The following is a 24,802-nucleotide window of genomic DNA, read 5'->3' as shown; positions in this document are numbered from 1 at the left end:
ATGTAATAAGTATTTGTTGAGTGAATGAACAAATATCACTTCCCGGCCCTTTGGCCACATCCTGCATTCTCCAAAAATGTAAAGGAGTGAAAATTTAAATTTTGCATCTAACGATGATGGTAAAGGAGAAGCTGATCAATGAGAAAACTTTCTATAAAAATAACTTGATAACCATATATGTAATAGCAAATAATCCTGTAAACCCAGAACACATTTTAGTCAGATTGGCTAATTTTATTTGCTTCAGTTCCTTATTTGTGAACCTACACCTTGGGAATTATCTTATCTATATTTCTTGGCATAACTTCAATTCCTTTGATATTCTTCCAGCTAGACCCTTTTTTAATAGTTGTCTCTTCAAATTGCATTGGGATCTGGGAATCCCCTTATAATAACCTTTCAAAAATGACCCTTGAATTTCTTCCGAGCCCATAAAAACTAATCATGGCATTTCGGTGAAAGGATTTGTGGACAAGTAGAGGCATTCAGTTATGTATAGTTACCAGACATTAAACTCTGCTATTGATTCCAACATCTTTCTTTGTGTTTTCTTTTTGGACACTAATCATTCAGTCCCTAGCTGTACAACATTAAGCACAACACCAGAAGCCTCCAGGAGAAATGCTTTCCTGTGGTTTTTAATAGAGGACAGAGCAAATCTTGGTTTATAAAGAGATTGAAAAATATATTCACCATGTTTAGAGTTAATCCCAACTTCCTGACTAATTCCCTTTTCAAAGGGATTTAACTTTAAACCCTAAATCTTTCAGCAGACAAGTGGAAACTTCAGAGAACAGCAATTATGAAAATTTTACAATAACCACTAGTTGAATGAAGTTCCATACTAATCAATCTATTGATATAATATTAGCATCCCAATTCATCTCATCTAGAATAGTAACAAGTCATAAAGAGAAAATGAGTAGACACTTGAAAATTGCATTTGCTGAAATGCATGTGCTTAATAAATAGAAATATCCGTCATGATATTAAGAGCTAATGTTTTTCCAATGTTTACTCTTTGTAGACACTATTCTAAATGTTTTACTTACAATAATCCCACAAATCAGATATTATTACAAGCTCCACTTTACTTCAGAGGAAACTGGAGCCCAATGAAGTCAAAGTTGCTTGTTACGTAACTAGAAAAGATAGAGCTGAAATTTTTAACCCTAGATAATCTGGAACCAGAGCCTTGGCTTTGAATCATTACATTATAGGCTTCATCCTGTACCATGACTCAAAATTGTGTACTTGAAATCAAAATTTCTTTTCTCTACTCCATATAATCTTGTGGACTCTGAACAGCTTGAGAAGGAAAGAAAAAAACCAAGAAAGGTTGTGAGTGTGTAGGTTTTTTTTCTTTTTCCAGCAGAAAAAAAGTTATAAACAAACATGATAGGATTCTTTCTTATTAAAAGGTTATGATCAAATAACAACAATATCCCTTCTTGAAATGTTAAGTTGATAAGGGCAACTGGGACTTATATCCCTAAAGGAAGATTTAAAACAGTGTGGAGAAGGTGGGTTTATCAGTTCCCACAATCAAAGCATCGTTGTCAAATATATTGAGGCCTTCCCTACATGGACTCAAGGATAGAGGTACCATAATGGTGCTCATGTATTGCCACCTTCTCTGTTACTTCCTTTGGTCCTTCAGGGACCCCAGCAGTAGTTTCTCTTAGATTGTTCATCATCCCCATGGACTCTGGCAGTGATGACATTGATGGTGGCTCCAAGATATCCCACTGATCAGTCACCACACGGCTGGGATGCCATAACCAGTCTGAGGGCTGAATTAGAATTGCACTAGATATGCTTCTACAAATGCATTCAGTTTTCTCTGCTCTGCCCTTTACCTAACAATTGACTTCCTACTACAACAATGGTTTATCTCATAACATAATCTGCTGGAAATCTACAACAGGGAACATCAGCCATCTCCCACTCAACATGTCTAAATCCATAACCAACTACTGTGCATTAAAACTGGTTTTCCCTTGAATAGTCCCCATTGTAATAAAAGGCAATACTAACCATTAAAATAGCTCTTAGGAGGAATCTGGTACTAGATTCTTCTTTTTTCATCCATGTAAACAGTCATGAATTTATAGATCCCATCTCTTCACTATTGCTCTTCTCAGCCCTCTCTTCTACTTTATTCCTGGCCACCATTGTTTCAGCTGTAAATTACAGAAATTGTCTTCCATCTTATCAAAAGGACTCTGGCCATTGTCACACTGCTGCTTGAGAAATACTCATAAAAGGCAAATCAGACCCTATGACAGGATGCCACACAGTGATGCATTGCCCGCTCATGCTCATTATTTCCCCAGCAAAAAGATGAAACTTAGATTATTGTACAAGTCTCTCCCTTCTCCAGCCATTTCTCATTATGGACACTTCATTTCAAGCAACCTGATTTTCTTACTGCTACCAAAGAAAAGTGCTATTCTGTTCACTTGTGTTTTATTAAAACAAACAAGCAAAAAAGACTCTAGCTGTTGTAGTTACCTAGTTGTCTTTTACACAATAATCAAAGTGGCCACGTTAAATTCTTTTTAAAGAGGATAGACATGTTTAAAGTCTCTATAGATCACATACTATACATGTACATGTGCTAGAGAAGGCATACAGGTAACCACCAGAGACAGCTGAATTTGATTATTGCTATAAAAAATGCTACTCAATACAGTTTACAAAAGAAGTAATTGGAAATGTAAATGAAAAATGAAATACATGCTGAAATTGAACCTTGCCGGTCTGAATCTGTTTCTGTGTATTTAATCATGCAGCCATATTGTCTCTTCAGAAGAGAACACAATGTATAAAACACCCTAAAAAATGATGTCCACATATTAGGTGTGTGACTTTCAAATAGCAAATAAAATTTCCCAGAATACTAATCTTTCCAATATCAATAACAGATTTAATACAATCACCAGAGAAACCAAGCCAAGAGAGTCAGCCCTGGAGGTCAGGCCAGCTTGGTGGCCAGCCAAGAAATGGATAAAGGAATGTTCAGGGGCAGAGTGTAGGGGGTTGGAGTTTGTGGTCAGAGGGCCAAAGGGATTAGGGGTGAAGTATGGTCAAGGTTTACAGGTTGGGACATGGATCACAGAGGGCAGAACAGGGCAGGGAGTACAAGGAAAGAATTCCATCCAAGTGAGGAATCATGAAATGCACTGTTCCATTTTTAAGCTGCCAAAAATAAGAAGGTAGGCGTGAGTTTAGACAGGACTGTGGAAAACAGAGCTTTCTGGGTCCAGAAAAATTTGTGGGTTTACACAGCTAATGCTAGGGTATCAATAGTTGATTTTTTTTCAAATTTTTATTTAAATTCCAGTTCGTTAACATACAGTGTAATGTTAGTTTCAGGTGTGGAATTTAGTGATTCATCACCTCTATACAACACCCACTGCTCACATCTTAATCCCCATCACCTATTCAACCCATCCCTCCACCCACCTCCCCTCTGGTAACCCTCAGTTTGTTCTCTATTCACTAGTTGATTTTTTTTAATGTTTATTTATTTACTTATTTGGGAGTGGAAAGAGAGAAATGGGGAGGGGCAGAGAGAAAGGAAGAGAGAGAATCCCAAGCAGGCTCCACACTGTCAGCGCAGGGCCCGACGTGGGGCTCGATCTCACAAACAGTGAGATCATGACCTGAGTTGAAATCAAGAGTTGGACACCTAACCAACTGAGCCACGCAGGTACCCCCACTCGTTGATTTTTAAACAAAGACAGTCTTGGTTTGAGATGCTTTCCTGGCCTAGAAAAGACTGCACCAGAATGAAGCTGGGAAAAATGTGATGGTTACAACATAGGATTTACCTCCCATTGGGCACCTGAGATAGTCTCTTGTGTTTTTAGAGACAAACAGACATAGTTCCAATCTATGTTTTGCTTCTTAAAAACTATGAGATCTTAAGCAAGTTCATTACTATTTGTAAAGTGGGGATCATAAAAGGATCTGTCTTACTGGGATGGATGAAACAATAAAAATCTTTGGAACTTGAGTTGAATGACTGAACTTCCCCAAGTAGTTACAATCATTATGTTGAGTAGCAAAAATCTAGCTAAGAATTCAAGTTAGAAAAAATTAAGTATGCTGCCAATTTGAGGAATAAATGAAACTGAATCCTCTCTACTACTTTATTCCTATTAGAGGTGATTTCTTAATAAATAGAAGAAGTTAATTTATCAATTAGCTGAGTTAAATCTATTAATGAGTAGAAGAGTAGACTAGTTAACTACACTGACATTTTTTTTGATCTAGGAGAGATATTCTTGGTCTGAATATCGCTATCTTTTTCACATGAATATTTTATTGATTCACAGACACATTCATCAGTGTGACATTGGTGGGAGTTTGTGTAGAGCTTGATCGCAAATCTCTAATTAAATTAGTAATTTTCTGTGTTTCTGAAAGGTAAGAGATCAGAGCCGAGTAGCTGTTGGAATTGCCACATTGTAATGAATAGTGAAATTCCAGAGGCAAGTTTCAATTTCAGAGTCAGGGTAGCCAAAGTAATTCTGCCTAAATTGTAATTCACCACTTTAGGATACTTTTCCAACTAAAAAGATGCAAAATGGCTTCTGCTCTTCTGATAGAACCTGTACTGATTTTGGCTCAGAAGAGAAAAAGGAATGGAAAAAATGTCTTTTCCTTTATTATTGCTGATAACTAACCCTCCTTTTATTCCCTTATAGCAGGTGGTCTCCTCAATCTATTAATATGTTGATTGATCAAGGTAAACCACCAGAGGTGTGGCCAGAAACTTCTGGGACATCTATTTAAGCTAGTCTCTATTTTTATTAAATTCTGAAAATATAAATGGATGTCAATACTGATATATGTAACTAATTAAAAATATAATATGTATTCCAATACCTATCAAGGAGTCTGAAAAAAAATCAAACTTTAACAGTACTATGAAAATACTTTTACATCCATCCTTGATTTAATCCCTGCCTTTCTCTGCTGTCTGCCTCTCCCCCAAACCAGGTAGTGGCATCACAACAGAAATGTTGATTTTTCATTTCTATGTTCCTCTTGAGACTTGCTAATAAAATTAACCAACATAGTATATTCGTGAGATTTAGTTACAATGTTCTAGGTAGCTATAGAGTTACTACAGAACAGTTTTGCCGTATGAGAATGTGACACAGTCTATTAATTTATTTTCTTCTCAATGCATCTTGTAGTTCTGGTGTTTTGGTAATTTGTTCATTTGTTTGCATCCCTTTTTTTTTTTTTTTTTTTTTTGGCCAATACAAACAATGCCACTGTTATGAGCACTTGGCATTCAATTACATGATTTGTGGCAAACACAGGTCAGAGTTTCTCTAGGATATATTCCCAGGAGTCGGGTTATGAATTCACACATCACATTCTCTTCCATTAAATAATGCCAAATTGCTTTCAAAAATGTTTTCGCTAATGTACAGCCTATCTGCTTGGTATGAGTTCCCGTTATTCTACATCCTTGCCAAAACTTCATGTTCTTGGACTTGTTAATTTTTGCCAATCTGGTGGGTGTGAAATGGCATCTCATTGTGGTTTTAATTGGAATTTCCCTGATTACAAAAGAGGTTGAAATCTTTTCATACAATTATAAGCCATTCATTGAGATGTCTGTTTATGTGTATTACTAATTAATATGTTGTGCTATTTGTCTTTTTCTTACTTACTGGTGGGAGTTCTTTATATCTCTGTAATAATTCTTTGTTGATCACGTATTTGTTAGCATGGTATGTGCTGTCTCTCTTCAGATTCTTTACGGTATTTATTAATATATAGAAATTACTAACTTTCCTCATCTTTTTTGTTCCTTTTAGAAAGGAAGACTTCAATACTATACAGATATAAAATTTTCCCCTGATTCTATTACAAACATTTCATAATTTTGTCTTTCGTGCCTAGGACTTGAATCCACATTGTAAATGTCAAAATAAGCTGTGAATGCAAAATGCACTTGAAAATTCTCCAAGTGCTTCTACACTTCAAGTGCATATACACGATGAAATCACGTGGTTACACTTCCCATATGATTGCTTGTTACGAGGTTATTGGGAAGAAATTCAAAGTGAAATGCATGCTTGGAACCCATGTTTCAAATTATAGTTTTATTTGAGGGTAGCATCCATCCACAAATAAGAAAGCATTTTCCTCAATATTCTTGATGGTAATTATATTGGAATATATAGTGCTTGTGGTTCACTTTGACACTTTCAAAAATGTAAATTTTGAGCCATGTAATTGTAATATAATGCAAAATATACGTTTATAATGGCAACTAGTCTTTAGAAACTCACTGAAGACGTCAAAACTATAGCAGGAAAGCAAATCAAACCTGGTAAAGAGGAACTACTTTTTATATCTATCCTTACTAATCCTTAGGAGATAGTTTTAAAGCACCCAAAGAGATAATAAAAAAAAATCTGGGCTTACTGTTCTGTTTGTCTTCCATTACAATATTTAGTCTTCTTACACTGAATCATTCAGAGTATCTACTGGAGATGTACTATTTTTAGTGTATTATGTCTAATTTCATTTGGTTTGTATAATTACTGGTATGTAAACTTTTATTTCACTTTGAGAATTGTAACTCAAGAAACATTTTTGTGAAAATGTCTAGTCACTACTATCTTAAACAATCGAGAATTGAAAGTTTGGCTCCAGATTTCTAGTGATGAAACTTTTTATAAATGTTCTAATATGCATATATCGTTATCTAAATAAATGTTAAAGTAAAGCAGTTAGGATTTTTTTTCTCATATTGACAAATCATTCTATGAAATATAATGAGAACAAAACACTATTTCAGTAGCCTACAAATAAAAAATCAGAGCTCCCTACTTTTCATGTGGCAGTCCCAGAAGAAATTTCCAGTGAGTTCATCAAATTCGCATTACATCTATTTTGAAACCAAATGTGCTCAATTAAAAAAAAAAAAAGCAAACAAACTACACATTCTAAAATTTGTGAAGCTTCCCAAGAAGAGTTATAGACACGTTTGCAGATTTAGCATTCGTTAGCTACCAATTTAATCTTGTTTTAATATCACAGGCTTTCGGCCAGAGTCATACCTCATACCTTGCTGAAATATTTCCCTGAAAGAATTCAATACTTTGAGAGGGAATTTTGTATTCGTTGCATATGCCAGCCCTCAAGCCTCAACTAAGCTCAACTTAAAAAACAATGCGGTACACAGCACCCCAACACAAAGTTTTCTCACATTACTTAAGACATCCTGATTGGACTGTAGTGATCAACCCATATGGTGCGATATCATTTGGCACCATTTTCCAAGTAGTTCTTTATTATTCACAGTCTGGCAGCCATGTCTGCAGGCTTTGGAGGGGGTTACACATGGAAATGGGCCACATGCCCCAAACTTTCTCTCCTGTATTACCTTTTTTTTTCTTTTCTGACAGTTGTGGTTTCATTTATTTATTTTTTTTTTAATCTATTTCACAAAACTGTTTCCTTAAACGGAGGTTAGCAACAGCATCAACCATAAGTATGGCTGAAAAGACACCCAGAATTCTCTTTAGAACAATGGAACGTTCAGAGGTAGTGCTTCTATCTAATTCAAACTACTGAATAGTTAGTGCCTCTTTTTTTTGCTCAAATTTATTTGGCTTCTAAGATAGCTTCCGAGATAGCCCAGTGAGGTACACCAGTATGTTCAAGAATAATGACTATTCAAATAACATCTAAAATTTATGAACTAATTGCAATTATTTTACATAATTATTAATTACTTTTAGACTCCTAAGGCCAGTGAAATAAAATATATATATTTTCAGTCCTTTTTTTTATTAAAAATTAATTTTCCCTAGACGTGGTTAAGGAGCACATCAGCCAAAATTAAACCATAGATTTTATTACTTGAAAAAATATTAGATGTAAATATGAAAAGAAATAATACAAAGAAAGAAATATTATACTTCAGAGCTTGAAGGAAAACCTTCTACCATAAAGTTTGTTTGTATTAGAACTGTTGTTTTTTTTCTCTATTTACTTATTAGAATCTTATCCTTGTTAAGCATGTCTACCGAGAGATTGTTTGCGATTGATGGTCAAAATGTCCCTATCTGTACTCATGCCTTTGAATAGTCCCCTCCAACACTGACTTTTGCTTGGCCATGTGACTTTCCCTGGATAATGGAAAAAAAAGAATGAAAAGTACTTGCATGTAGGGCACACCCTATCATAGTGCTGGGAACCTTTCCCCATGGTCAGGCAAGATTCCTGGAAGATGGGGAAAACGTAGGACAGAAGTTCCATCTATCCATCCATTCCATTAAGTGACTACAGAGATCAACCAAGTGAATCCAGACCAGAAAATATTACCCAGACAAACCACAGAATCAGAGACAAAGAAATGATAAATGATTATTACTTTTGCCACTGATCTTTGGAGTTGTTGTTCCCAAAACAAAATCTGATTAATAGGACTACCATCGTGATATTTTTAGTAAAAGAGAAACTATAAAGGAAGACAGTTTTGTGGTGAATTTATTAATCTTTTATTATTAATTTAATGTGTGACCTCTAGAAATGAATATTGCCAAATTCTCACATTTGCATATGTATGTAGTATAAGGACATGACACTCTTATATATAACTTTTTGTAGGATGTCTTAAACATTGCATACATTTAATACTGAATGTATTAAATTGACTGAATTAAATAAAATAATGACTCAGGTATGATTCTGAATTTAAAACTTGAAAAATTACCTTTTTGGTAAAAATACTAATAAACTGAAATGGTTTATAGGTGATTTATGTTTTTGGTACCATCAAGTGGAATTTCTGGTTAGAATTATTTATTTCTAGATAATCTGTGGCTTCTGGTACTGTCCTCCAGAGGAAATTGGCATGTGAGTTCGAATGTTCTACGGTTTGAACATTTTGAGGAAACGCAAGGGCTATTGTCAATCCTCAGGGAGATTTCCAAATACATCTTCCTGAAGGAGAAAGTGGCACAAGGAAAAGTCTCTGAAACAGCCCTTGTGGGAATGAATATATACTTTAAGCCAGGGGAGGATTTCTATATCATTCCCTACGTCAAAGAAGCTAAAAGAACAGCTAGCAGAGTGGATGCCACAGAGTTACAAAAAATTTCCATAAGACAACTCTGCAGATCATTAAATAGATTCTGTATAAAAATGCTGTTTGTCCTTGCACTTCACTATCCTATGTCTATAGAATGAATTTGTGTATCTGTTTTCTATCAAATTATTTTGTCAAGATCCCAAGTGGCCTGAATTTCAGAAACTGACTTCCCAGCTATTTCTGTTAACTTCCAGGGAACTGTCTCAATGTTTTCCAGAAAAAAAAAAAATTAAACTCAAGTTTTTCCCCTCTGGTTTTTTCACGTTAATAGTGTAGCACTCCCTTTGAGGCTGCCAAACCTTGTGATATAGACACAGAGTTGGGACTTAGAACTATCAGTAACCACCTCTGATGCCTCTCAGTGACCTTTAATGGAAGGAGAAGGTGGTATTCTCCCTTATCCTCCATAACACAAAAGAGACAAGGCTGTGTCTTCTAATAAGATTTGAAAAACTTAGAGAGAATGGACATTAAAAGGCAAAGTAGCTTATAACTGCTATTATCCATTCTTTTTTAAAAAGTTTATTTATTTTGAGAGAGAGAGAGAGAGAGAGAAAGAGAAAGAGAGAGAGAGATAGTACAAGCAGGGAAAGATCAAAAAAGAGGGAGAGAAAGAGAGAGAGAGAGAGAGAGAGAGAGAGAGAGAATCCCAAGCAGGCTCCACGCTCAGCATGATGTGAGGCTTGATCTCACCACCTCAAGATCCTGACCTGAATAGAAATCACGAATCATATGCTTAACCGACTGAGCCACCCAGGCCTCTTCTATTATCCATTCTTAGAGCCCATAGTTCAATGCTCCACCTCACCATCTTTGAGCAGTTCCTGGAAGGTTTCCATAGAAGTGTCTAGCTTAGCCTGATCATCAGGAATCCCTTCTTTCAACTCCTTGATCTTCCTTAATAGAAAAAGACACTGTTCTCTCTCCAAGTTCAAGTTTCACCTCATTTTCTCTTCTGGATATTACATAATTCTTGAAGGATAATAAACCAATTCCCTTTGGGAGTCTCTCCCACCCAAAAATTGCCTGAATCCAAGGTACAGAAAAACAACCATAAGAGTTGACACTACATGATACAAAGTTCACTTCCATCATCTTAATTATGCAGTATGTATATCACCCTCAGTTGGCCCCAAGTTACTTTCCAAGCAGACTAGGACATCTCCTTTACATGGTTTTTCTTCCAGCTACAGTAAAGGTAAGATTAAGCCAAAAAGTTCTTCCCACTTTTGTCTGGTTTTAGCTTCCACACTGTGAGTAAATGTTGAAATTAAAAAAAATAGCAAGCAAATAGGATATATACATGCTCCTAAAAATGTATTTTATGTTCATGTAACATGCTAAATAGCCATTTGGGACCTTTTTTTCCCTTCAAGTTGGATTTTTCCAATAGTTTTCTCATATTATCAAGCTATTCCACTCAAATTTTATTATTAAGAATCCTTACCAACCATCTCCATACAAAATATCTTCTTGACTGCCTCTTTTAAGTACATTCTTACATTACATGTGCATGATTTTAACAACTCTATTTTCAGAATAAAGTCTACTCCAAAGATAAGTATTGATATCCTAGAGTACAGAAAGAAATGTACACCCATCCAGATGGTTGTTTGCCAGCCACAAATGCCATCAAGGTCACCTATTGTATATGAAAATTCATACCAATATCCAAGTTTCCAATAGATTGTCAGAAGGTACAGAGGTGGAAGTTGTTCCTCTGAAGGAATTCTGAGGGGAAAATGAGGAGTTTGGATTTAGCAAAGAAAATATGAGATACTGGGACCCTGGAGGAGAAACAATCAATGGGCTCAGGATACCAGGAGTTCTTTTGAAGCATGGCCAACTCATCTTCTTAGGAACTGACTTAACCTCAGTGGAATTGTGTAAGGAGGAGAGTTGGGCCTTAAAATGCCTACCAGATAAGATAGATGCATAAGAAATGACATTTATTATCTACAGGATATGACAAGAGATATGACACTTGAGAGAAAGGATTGTGTCAAATATTTTCATACTTGGTGATGAATTCAAAATACACACACACACACACACACGCACACACACACACACACACACACACACCTACCCATTCCCATGTCATTTAGTCATTCATTTCCTCAATTATTTATTCAATATCTATTTATTAGGTAACTATTTTTTCCAGGCTCTGAATTAGATATAATGTTTGCAACCATGAAAAAATACGCAGTCTCTCATCTCAGCAACACTTCTATTTAGTGAGCAAGATAGAACATCAACAAACAAACCAACAATGTAAATGCATACTATATTCGATGCTGATGCCTATTATGAAGGTAACTATAGTAGACAATGAGAATAGGGATTTCCAGGGCAAGAGGTAGCTTTATTTCAAGAAAATGCCTTCTAATAAAGTGACATTTTGTTAAGAAATTCAACTAGTGAGGATATTTTGGAGAAGAATATTCCAGGGACAATAAAAAGCTTTGTGAAGTTTCGAAGTAAAATCATGTTCAATATACTTAACAATCACCCAAGAGGCCAATCTGATGCCAGCAAAGATGTCAAGGGTGAGAGTAGCATGAGCTGAGGTAGAGAGGCAACCGGGGCCAGATTATGAAAAACACATAGGCATAAAAATGTTACAACATTTTATTTCGAGGGCGTAGGGACCCATTGGAAGGCTTTAAGTAAAAGAATGATACAAATTTATTTCCATTTAAAAGGATTGCTCAGGGCACCTGGGTGGCTCAGTTGGTTAAGCTGCCATCTTTGGCTCAGGTCATGATCTCAGGGTCCGTGAGTTCGAGCCCCGCGTCGGGCTCTGTGCTGACAGCTCAGTGCCTGGAGCCTGCTTTTCAGATTCTGTGTCTCCCTCTCTCTCTGCCCCTCCCCCATTCGTACTCTGTCTCTCTCTCTCTCTCTCAAAAATAAATAAACATTAAAAAAAATAAAAATTATAAATTTTTAGGCTCACACTCTTATGTTGTAAGTAGTTAGAGGGAAGTGTTAAAGCAGGATAACCTTGTAGGAATTTATTTATTGCAGTAACTGGCAAGTTTTAGGTAGAAAGGTAGCAGTGACCATCGGAAGAAATGTTTGGATTTTGGGTATTTGTATAGGTTGATTGGATATGGAGTGAAAGGAATAGAGAGAAATTATAGATGCTCCGAGAATTTGACCTTGGCATCTAGAATGATATTTCCATTTAGTGACATTGGGGAGGCTGGAAAAATGTTTTGTAGGGAAAATCAAGACTACAAATTTAGATATTGTTAGTTGGCATCATTAATTAAATATTTACATGAATTGTCAAGTAGGCCGTAGAATATAGGAGTGTGGAGTTCAGAGAAAAAATCTAGAGAGAAAACAGAAATTTGAGAGTTAGAGAAACCAGGCTTTTCTAATTTGGCGTAGAGATTTGACCTTCAGTTAACTTGCAGGCTCTGTTACCATGATAACCGGATAAGAGTTTAATGCCATATCCAGACAACATTACTTAACACAGAAATTACCCCTAATTTGTAAATTGCATCTGGAAAAGGAACTATGAATACCCAATAGGGCTATACCTTGGGCTTTCTTGAGGGCGGTGACTCTTGTAACCGTGTCTTCTGCAGGGACCTGGGAGCTATGTCTATAGGGGTATTGGCGCTTGTGTGACATGAAGCTTTTAAGCCAGAGAAGTTCCCTCATCTTCCCAGTATGGGGTCACCTTCTTGAACCTGAACTGTCATCTGATTTGATATTTTCTGGATAGCTTTGTGGACTGTTTCACGGACCGTGGCAAGAAGAAATATTTGATGTCGAGCTGCTGGCCTGCTGCGATTCCTGTCTGATAACCTTCTGAGCGGACTGATGTCACATGTGGTTTATGATAGTATCTTGAGTATTAATGTGTGTAGTTGAGCCAAAGATGCTTGGTGTGCACAAGAGGAATGTTCAGCATGTGGACAGTATCTAAACATGTAAGAAGAGATGAAACGTTTTAGGGAGTGTCAACAGAGAAGAGAAAAATTCTGAAAGCTGTGTCTTGAGGCACCTCAGAAGTTAGAGGTCACGTAGATGAGGAGGAACATAGAGAGGAAACTGAAAATGAGCACGTAACGAGGTAGGGATATAACCAAAAGAATGTGGTATACTGGAGACTAAAGGAAAAGAGTATTTCAAAAAGATAGGAGGAAGGAAGCCTGGGTGGCTCAGTCGGTTAAGCATCTTACTTTGACTCAGGTCATGATCTCCCCGTTCACGAATTCGAATCATGCATTGGTCTCTCTGATGTCAGCACAGAGCCTGCTTGGGATCCTCTGCCCCTCTCTCGCGCTCTCTGCCCCTCCCCAGCTCATACAAGCTCTCTCTCTCTCCCTCTCTCTCTTTCTCTCAAAATAAATAAAAGAAAAAAAAGGCAGAAGGAGTCACCTTTGTCAGATATTTATACCACTGTAAAATTGAATACTACCAGAAAAAGCACACTGGAGGAGAGTAAATTTTGGCTGACCTCTGTTACAATTGGCTTATATCCATGCCATACCAAAGAGAAAAAGCCTCATCTGCCTCTTCTGGGATTGGGGCTAGAAGAGCATAGAGAAGTTGGAATTAATTAACGGCCCTCTAACTTGACCCAGAGATGCAAGGTGGACCAGATATTCAATGGTAGAGGGGTCTGTGGAGGTGGTGGAAAAATAAATAGAAGAGGAAAAAGAAACAGAGTGAGGAAAGGTTTAGTTTGTACTTACATCATTATTTCATTCCTTCATAGGAAATGACCAAAGGAAAAGGAATTGAAGTTTTTTTTTTCTGTTTTCACTATTCCCAGAGACTAAGAAATTTCTCTTGAAATTCACATGAACTAAGGTAACATTGTGTGTCAACTATACTCAAAATATTTTTTTAAAAAATCACATGAAAACTAAAATATGCAAAATAAGAAATAGAGAACAAGAAATATTTGGTGAGTCCGTTAATCTTAGGACCTATTGATCACCCTAAATATCAAAGGAAGCTACACAACTGTGCTTTTATTGTTAATTAAATTGCAGCATAATTACTTCAGAATAGCTTTTTTTTTTTTTTTTAATTACATGCTACATTTGGGGCACCATCGTTTCCTGTTCGGCACTTTATTTGATGACATACGTAAGCTGGGGAATGTCTCAATCAATGAAAGCTGCAATTCTAGTTTTTTAATACATGTCATCAATTGGCGCATGTTGCTTTTTGCCATTGGCTTATGAATTCCCTTTCACTTTATCAACAATCTCACCTTCACTAAAAATCAGTTGTCAAGGTTGACTACGTCTGGCATTCTAGTCGAAAGGCCATTTCACATTATGTCATAGTACATAGAAAGGGAATGTGGGAAGTTGATATTCTCTCAAATTCTTGTGCATCACTTTTTTACATGAATAGTAAGTATCATTAACAAATATTGGTACGATTGGCATGTTCAATCAGGCTGGGGGGAATCTATGAATCTAAAAGCATCATATTTGTGCAACCATTGTTTAAATGCCCCCTACCTAAAATAAAATAAAATAAAATTAAATTAAATTAAATTAAATTAAATTAAATTAAAATTAAAAAGCAGAAACAGTTAGTTGGGTGTTATCTTCATGGCCAAACCAATTTCTGGTAACATACTATTTAATGTGAATAACTCTTAATACTACATGAGGTTGTGTGTGATGGAAATCAGATTACTCTTTTAGATACATATGAAATCCTTGTTGTTTCAGAAGGAACTCACTTGCAATTCGTATAATTCAGATAGGAACTAAGACAAGGTTTGTGTAATCCACTAAACACTAACCAGATTTCCCAGTTAATAGTGTAAACCAAATTGCTGGGGTTAGAGGTCTCGATTTTTATATCACTGTCTCTGTATCATCTGTATATCCATCCATAGAAAATAGAAAACCCTTTTGGTCGAAGGAGTTTGTATTCATGTCCAAAAGTATGTATTCATAGGCAAAGTTTCCTGCGAATAGTAGCTGAAATATGACTTTGAGAATAAAATTTAAAGAGCAAACCAAAACAAAAAGTGTGATCCAGTGGCTGACGCTCGCTAACATTCACAGGACTTAGTTTCCATGAAGAAATCAGTAAAAAAAAAAAAAAAAAAAAAAAACAAAAACAAATTGCTTTCTATAATTTGACCTGAATTATCAAAATAATGATCACACATTTTTTAAATGTTTTAAATGTTTTAGACTCACTTTTTGCTGAGTAGCAAAAGGAATTGGCTGAAGGCTCTAGACACAGAGGCAGTAAACTTCACTTCGTAACTCAAGATTTTCTGGATTACATTTTGACCTTGATAAAGTTCTTTAGACGTTGCTAAGCCTTCCTTATAAAGAGAGTTCTCACTATCATTGTTTTTTGAGTTGTGGAACCCTCTGACATTAGAACGAAAGCTAAAAGTCCCCTTTACCCAGGAAAACACTTGTAAAAACAAGCCCATGGTTTAAAGATATTTAAGGGGAAATTGGGTGGTTCAGTCAGTTAAGTGACTTCAGCTCAGGTCATGATTTGTGGGATCAAGCCCCGCATCAGGCTCTGGGCTGACGGTGCAGAGCCTACTTGGCATTCTCTCTCTCTGCCCTTCCTCTGCCCACACACATGCACTCTCTTTCTCTCAAAATAAGTAAATAAACTTAAAAACCAGTAAGTAAAAAATAGAGATATGGAAGAACCCCAAACAGCCATTATAAAAGATATCTGATGATTTTCTCATAACTGGACATGAACTTTTAAAAAATTATAGAACATTTGCTAATTTAATGCCATGCAGGTACCCTTTTAATGTATGTCACATACCCATTCTAACAGGCCAAATTCCTTGATAGTTTATTTCATTTGTTGCTGATTAATAGTCCACTGCATAATTATTTCATTCACCTACATCTTGATTGCTACCAGATATGAGTAAAACTGCTATAAAAGACCATATTTAATTTGCATTTTTTAATCAGTTTTGGAGCAACCTAGAAGCATGATTGTTGGATTGTATGGTAGACAATGCTTACCTTAGTAAGAAACTGCCAGACTGTCTTCCTAAAAGGGCTATGCCATAGTGTACTCACTCCTATCAACATTAAGGAGTTTCTGGGGTTTTTTTTGGTTTTTTTTTTTTTTTTTTTTTTTTTTTTTTGCCTTCTTCTCAGCAACTGATATTGTCAGTTTTTAAATGTTGGGTATTCTAATAAATGTGTACTGGTATCACATTAAGACAAATGATGTTGAACATCTTTTTATGTGCTTATTTTCCATCTGCATAACAGGTAAGGTGCCTGTTCAGACATTTTGCCCATTTTTAATTGGGTTTTCATTTTTCTTATTGCTTATTTTGAGAAGCTTGTTGTATATTTTGATTAAAAATCCTTTATTACATATATTTTTGGCAAATATTTTTCAGTCTATGGTTTGTCTTTTCGTTTTCTCAACAGTGTTTTCCTCAGAGTAGAAGTTTTTAATTTTAATCAAGTTTATCTTGTCTATTTTTCTCTCTGATGGATTATACATTTGGTGTTTTATCTAAAAATTAATCACCAAATCCAATGTCACATATATTTTCTTTATTTTCTCCTGTTCTTTTTCTAAGAATTTTATAGTTTCAAATTTTACATGTTGGCCTATGATAAATATTGAGTTAAATTTTTGAAGATGTAAGGCACATGTTTAAATTGTTTTGTCTGTTTGTTGTTGACATATGGATGTCCAGTTATTAAGAACCACTCATTGAAAAGGCTATCCTTTCTGCTTTGAACTGCCTTTGTTCTTTTGTCAAACTTTGGTTGACTATATTTGTGTAAGTCTATTTGTGGCTCTGTATTCTGGTTCATTGACATATTTGTGTATTCTTTTGCTGACTTCATGTTGTCATGATTACTCTAGATTTAAAAGTCTTGAAATCATGTAGTTTAAGTTATTCAACGTTGTGTTCTTCTTTAGTACTGCGTTGAGTATCGTGGATCCTTCCTATTTTCATAAAAAAAATTAGGATCAATTTTTGGTATCTTCAAAAACAGTTTGCTAGAATATTGATTAGTATTGTGTTGATCTATAGATCAAGTTGGGAAGGTATGGTTTGATTTCTAAAAGCTTAATCAAAAATAAATGAGAAAACTATGGATGGGAGGAGGAAACACTGAATTTTCTGAGTCTTACAATCCATGAATATAGACTATCTCTACATTTATTTAGATCTCCTTTGATTGTTTTAGTCAGTGCTTTATAGCTTACTGAAATAGACTCGGAAAATATTTTGTTAGATTTACATCTAAGTACTGTATATTTTTGATGCTAATGTAAATGATAGTTTTTTTTATTTCAAATTTCTTTATTGCCAGTATATTGGAAAGCAATTGACTTCCTGTATTGATTTTGTAAGCTTCAACTTGCTATAGTTGCTTATTTTTTCCAGGATATTTTTTTCTGTTTCTTTATTTGTTTTTTTTTTTTTTTGTAGATTCTTTGTGGTTTCCTTACTATTAATCATGTCATCTGCAAATAAAGATGGTGTCATTTCCTGTATTTTAATCTCATACTTTTCTGAACTTGCTATGATTTCCAGTACATATAAAGTATTTATAAATTTTACTGTCATACCACTAAGGATGATGTTAACGTAGGGTTTTGTGGGTTTTTAATAATTAAGTTGAAGAAGTACACTTCTACTCAATAATTTCCTGAGATTTTCTTTTACAGTGAATGGGTGTTAGATTTTGTCAGATGATTATTTTGCATCAACACAATTGTTTTGCATCAACACAAAAATATAATTTTTCCTCTTTAGTATGTTGATATGGGAGATTAAATTGGTTATTTTTCAATTTGTTAGTTATATTCAAAAGAAGCTGCTGTAGCTATATTAATATCAGACATAGTGGCTTCAGGACAAGGAAGATTATCAGGGATAAAAAAAGGGACATTATGTAATTAATAAGAAATCAATTCTTCAAGAGGACATCAAATCTTAAACATGTATACACCAAACCAAAGAGTGTCTTCATAGGTAAGACAAAACTGTTAGAACTGAAAGGTAAAACAGGCAAGTCCACTATGATGTTTGGATACTTCAGCACCTCTCTACCACTGACTGATAGATCAAGCAGGCAAAAAATAAGAATATAGTTGACTTGAGCAGAAAATTTCAACCATTTTACTTGGATAAATACTCTTCAGATTGTTTCAAGCCTTTGTTTAAGAGTGTTGTAAGAAGAGGGGTGCCTCGATGGTTCGGTTGGTTAGGCGTTGGACTTTGGCTCGGGTCATGATCTCATCGTTCATGAGTTTGAGCTCTTCATCGGGCTCTGTGCTGTCAGCACATAGCCTGCTTCAGATCCTCTGGCCCCGTTTCTTTCTACTCCTCCCTGTCCCTCTGTCTCTCAAAAATAAATAAACATTAAAACAAACAAACAAGAGAAGACTTCTGTAAGAAGAAAAAAAGAGAATTATGCAAGAGTTATTTTAGCAATTTTGGCAAATGTTTTCTTTTAAATTTTTTTTAATCTTTATTTATTTTTGAGAGAAAGAGAGCGTGAGGGGGGAAGGAACAGAGAGAGAGGGAGACACGGAATCTGAAGCAGGCTCCAAGCTGTCAGCACAGAGCCTGAAGCAGGGCTCAGACTCATAAACCGTGAGATCATGACCTGGGCTGAAGTCAGCCGCTTAACCGGCTGAGCCACCCAGACGCCCCTGTCTTCATTGGTTTAATGAAGGAGTATATTTTTGGAGTTCTTTATTTCTCTATTCTGGAAGTTCTGCCTCTTGTTTGCTCCTTAAAATAAATTTTTATTGGGATGCCTGGGTGGCTCAATCGATTAAGCATCTGACTGTTGGTTTCAGCTCAGGTCATGATCTCATGGTTTCATGAGTTCAAATCCCACATCAGGTTCTATGCTGGTAGCCCAGAGCCTGCTTGGGATCCTCTCTCTTCCTCGCTTTCTGCCTCTCCCCCACTCATGCTGTCTCTGTGTCTCTCAAACTAAATAAACTTAAAATTTTTTTAAAATAAAATAAAATTTTGGGGCGCCTGGGTGGCGCAGTCGGTTAAGCGTCCAACTTCAGCCAGGTCACGATCTCGCGGTCTGTGAGTTCGAGCCCCGCATCAGGCTCTGGGCTGATGGCTCAGAGCCTGGAGCCTGTTTCCGATTCTGTGTCTCCCTCTCTCTCTGCCCCTCCCCCGTTCATGCTCTGTCTCTCTCTGTCCCAAAAATGAATAAATGTTGAAAAAATAAATAAATAAAATAAAATAAAATTTTATTCATATAATTTCTTATATAGAAATATCTGCATAAAGAAAATACACTGCACCTACCAATCAAAGTACGTGTCACTTATGAAATATCCCAGTCTTACCTATAAAGTAACTCCATACTCTGAATGTCAAGGATGGTAAATCTCCAGAAAACTGCAGTTTGTTGTAATGAAAAGACATCCGGTTGTGAATTCAGAAGACATATATTCTAGGTTTATTTTTGTCATTTAATGGCTGTGTGTCTTTAGGCAGAAAATTTCAATTTTATTATTGTTAAGAGGAGAATAATACCTGCCTACCTGTCACGTGATCCTAGAATGAATATCACATGGTCTAAGGTATATGAACATATTTAAAGTGTGTTTATTCTGTCACTTATTTCACGTTGGGTGTTTACACCATGATTTTTCTGAAGAATTTTATGCTAAATCACTGAAATTTGTTTCTAAGCTTTTGTTTGTTAAAATCATGATTGTTATTGCAATAAACTTTTTTCATTTTATTTTATTTTTTCATTTTATTTTTCATTTTATTTATGGAATTATATGTTGGGGGCCAAGAAATCCACGTGACTTATCACTAATAAAGTTTTTATAATTTTTAATCATCAAACTTTTAAACTTTCAATGTTAGTTAAAAAAACAAAATGTGTTCAGTAAACGGATGTTAAATACATTTTGTTGAATTATTTAGCCTACTGGATAATAGATGTTGAAGTTCAGAGATTGATGGCAAATATAATTCAAACATCCTGGGTACTTCTTGGAAATTCAACAATTAATAGATTACATACTATTTCTACAAAGGGAAATAAAACTCTGTGAAAGTGTTATCATATGCACGTGCCTATTGATTTCGAAGACTACGTAATTCTCATGGTCACTAAGTAATTCACAAAATTCCATTAACTGAAAAAAAAAATTCAAAGACTGTACTTTTTTTTCTTTTGTCAACACCAATGTCTTTCTATTTCTGCTTATCCTCTTTCACAAAAGAAAATCCAAAAGAATTATGAGGAAGCAGTCATTTTCAGAAATATCTAAGCAGATATTTTACATTTTAAAATGTGAGACGTGGGGGAGCCTGGGTGGCTCAGTTGGCTGAGCATCCTACTTCAGTTCAGGTCATGATCTCGCAGTTCCTGAGTCAAACCCCGCGTCGGGCTCTGTGCTGACAGCTCCGAGCCTGGAGCCTGCTTCAGATTCTGTGTCTCCCTCTCTCTCTGCTCCTCTCCCGCTCACATTCTGTCTCTCTGTCTCAAAAATAAATAAACATTTTTTTTTAATGTGAGAATCTACTCCAAATTGTTTACAGCAACATTTGGAGATTTGATGAAGATGTCTGTTTCCACAGACAGTAAGTTTATATATTTTCAGTTTGGGAGGGTAATTATCAGGATAAGTAAAACGCAATGTAACATCAATGTGATATGTGTAGACACTGCAGATTTAGGGTATATTCACATACCACAGAGATTTTAGGTAGTTTCTTCTACAAAAAAAAAAAAAAAAAAAGACTGAACATTTTGTGCTGCTAATTCCTGCTGACGGCAGTAGAAATACTAAATTTGAATAAAATATATGTCTTTTCCCCTGATAGGACTTTCTATCCAACCGTCATGTTACTTATGTAATTCTGAATAAGGATTTTGGAGTGGAGGCAATACTATTTTTGAAGAAGTAAATGCAACGTTTTGTTACTCTTCCTTGTATCGTTTTAGCTTTTCGTTATCTTCTGCCATTGCCTACGATGCCCATTCCCTAAGACATCTTTCATAAACATATCTGCCCATTAAGTAAATATATTTATATTTTTTAACTGTTAAATATTAAAGTACCAAGTTATAAAAATGGCTACATTTCTTCTCATTGATGTCTGTTAACACTAAAGTTTTGCTATTAAACAAATTTGACTGCTTTTCAGGAAATGGTCCTCCCTTGCTATGTGTACCTGGAAACAGTGTTCAAATTTTAGCCCCTTAATACTTAGAATATGCACTTATTTTTAATTTAAGAGGAAGAAATAAAGAAGTCAGTGACTGATGTTCCATGGATTATATGTAGCCTGTAATAAGAGTCCAAACACCGTGTTAGATGATGTATGAAACACACAACAACGCATTGTCTTTTCACGTTGAATCCCAGCATTGTACTAGTGATTCACAAGATTGTAAGTCTCCTTTGAACTTGTCAGTGTCTTCCCAGCCTCAGGACTTAACCCCAGTTAGAATCTTAACTGCAGCCTATATCAAATCTGTTAGAAAGTAGATACATTTAGCACAGAGGGAGTATAAGAGTTCATGGAATTAAAAGGTGAAGAAATATTTAACAGGTACTTTTATGCTATGACTTCATATTTCAGATTACGGAAATTGCCAATGCAGTTCATCCTGACAGATTTATTTGACAGCTTAGTCTAATATCTGATCATAGGGCCCTGAAAACTCTTTCATTTTCCAATACATGATTTAATCTACATACTCTCAATTTCTAGAACAAGGTGTGGGCATGTGTGTAATGGCTGGTGAATTTCCTTGGAAAGCAAATTTAGAAAATGAAGAGTAACTACAAATGGATTGGTTGGCATCTGTCTTGAGAATTTTATTTAGAATATTACTTTCTTTCATGGTGATATATGGGATTTCCTTCCGGTATGGAAAAATCTGGAAAATGGGAGGGAAAATTGCAATTTTCAAAGTAACCGGGTGGTACTGTGTAGGTGGTAATTAATCATTTGTTTCTACACCTAGTGATTCACCTCTTATTCATAAGAAAAAAAAATCGTAAAACAAAACTTTCTCATCGGTACAATTTTGTTACCAAGGAATAACTTAATGTGAAATGGATACATATAATTTATATTTCATTATCTCCCACCTACAAAGATAATAAGACTATGATGGTCATGCTCTCCTTTTACTACTGGCTGTTTTAAAATTTCTTCAGAATTGTTTTTGATACTAATGCTTCATTTCTGTTGTTTTTAAAAATCAACACCAAAGAAGTATACAGTGTCTCAATTATATGCATACCAGTCTCATTCCACAAGTGCAATGTTATGACCACGTCTTTATAAACTTTGGACCATCACTCTTAGACACAGACATGATGTTTTCCCTTAGAAGCACATTAATTAAACATACAGAAAAACTTTGATAACAAACAACCTTTACTGGCTTTTTTCCAGCATATCTTTTCAGAATCCTCCAGAATTCTAATTTCTGAGGAAGTGCTCACGGCTTAGTTTGATGTCCCGGGTCGCCAGCTTCTAGTGAGTTTATGTCAGAGCTTGGGTTTGTTCCAGAGGTGTTCTCTTTAGGCATGAATTATCTGAGTAGAGCATGGAGACAGAAAATGGTCCTAATAATTGACAGTCTCTGCCTCTTGTCTTTTCTATGCAAAGAATCTCCCTCGCATCTCGTTACTCCAACACCTTTGTAGTTTTCTGTTGTATTGCCTCACTCAAGTTCCATCACTCCGTGTGTGAGTGAGTGTGTATGATCGGGCCGAGTAAAAGCAGATGTGTCTTATTCTAGAGATAATATTTCGCTAGAAAAAATAATCCCGAGAAGATTGGTTCAGACAGGTGAGCCAGTGTGGCTAGCTACAAAAGGCAGGCAATTTTGATCTCCCTCAAAAGGAGGTCAGAAACCTGCCATTTGGAAGGCTGCCTTCAAACCACTCCCCTTTCAGATAAGCATAAATCACAAAATCAAAAATCAACACTAGACACAAGAATACAAGTCTTGGATTCATATCCCTCCCCTCAACAAACGTAAGCACACTTCAGCTCTCCCCTCCCCCTTGACTGGCCATATAGAGGCAAGGGTATTTTGGTTTGTCTTCATCTACTAGCTTTCAATCATTTTCATTATCCTTCAGGTCTCATCCCTGCTGCCCCCCGGTTCCTTTACACTATTATATAGCTTATGACCCTGTGAGCCCCCCTCTCCTGAAGCATCCTTTCTTGACTTTTAGTGGCCTGCGAGTGCTTTTTTTAGGCTCCAGAGCTCCTCAGCTGATTCTCCTTATTAGGAAAATGAGACGGCCCTTCTTGGAACCAGGGACTAGGACAGCAGAAAGAATGCGTTTAGAATAAAATCAGACAATTGTTCTTTTTCAAGGGTCTTCTGGAGTCCCACGTTTTCTTCTACAGATGACTAGAAAAAAAAAAAAAAAAAGGAAAGCCTGAAAAAAATCTCTGGTTAACCGGAGAATGCAGGAAATATGTGTCATTTCAAAACTCAATTTTACATCAGACCGAAAGCTGGTGGTGACACATCCTACTAATTAAACCATTCAGACAGGTCCTCACAAGCTTGCAGTGTGTTTTTTGACTTCTGTGGTGACCTCACTTGGAGGATGCCCTTGATTTAATGGATATGACTGAAAATGAACAAGAGATAGTCATGATCCCTGGGAAGAGGAAAAAAATTGTTTCTGATGAAACTTTAATTTTTGTGTTTCCATTTCTAATTTTTTTCTACCATGAATAACTTGAACAGTCAATATTACATAGGAACCAAATGCACTGAAAGGGAAGATTTTTATTATTTACATGTGTTGGGGAGAGGGTGGTTAGGGATTTTTGCTAGGGAGGACACGGAATTTGGAGATATTGTAAATAGCAGGAGTAATATTTAAGAACAAACATCATTCTTACAAAATGAAAGATAAAAATTTAAGCTTCATTATTATTATTTTTATTTGTATAATATAAAGTATCATAGTGGATATATTTTATGGAGTATGTAACATTTTAAAACACTTTTAGTGGGAAGAATGCATTTTTTAATTATTCTGGATGTGAGGGTTTTACTTCATTTTACTTGCTAATATTTGTGAATTTACTACTACTCAAATATGAAGTTAGAAAAATCAGCCTGCCATCAATCAAAAAGTAAAATAATTAAGTCATGTCTAACATGTTAAACATGTAACTGCTGAATTATGTAACTTATGAATATTTTAATTTGTTTTGATAATTCCCATATTATGTTAATTGCCTACATATCTGTGTTTGCATAACAATCATATTTACTCATTGTTTTCATCATTTTAAATAACATTTTTCACAAGTTTTAACAGGAGGGAATTGCAAAGGTAGTACTGTAATCAGCTATTTCTCTTCTAAAGATAAAACAGGGCACATGCTTAATAAAAATGTCCCATTACAAATCTTTTTTTTTTTCTCCATGCAGAGACCACAAATAACAAAATTTTTTTAAGTCTTCCCAATTTACTGGTCTTCTACTGTGAATGGTTAAAAAGAAAGCAATGATATTATATAGTTGGAACTTCTCTTAAGACTAAATTTGTGGGGTGCCTCAGTGGCTCAGCCGGTTAGGTGTCTGACTTCAGCTCAGGTCATGATCGAGGTCTGCGAGTTTGAGCCCTGGGTCAGGCTCTGTGCTGACAGCTCAGAGCCTG

The sequence above is a fragment of the Herpailurus yagouaroundi genome, unplaced genomic scaffold (genome assembly GCF_014898765.1).
Source record: "Herpailurus yagouaroundi ecotype Mexico unplaced genomic scaffold, PumYag 162, whole genome shotgun sequence".
NCBI classification, from domain to species: domain Eukaryota; kingdom Metazoa; phylum Chordata; class Mammalia; order Carnivora; family Felidae; genus Herpailurus; species Herpailurus yagouaroundi.
Note: the sequence above shows the minus strand (reverse complement) of the source record.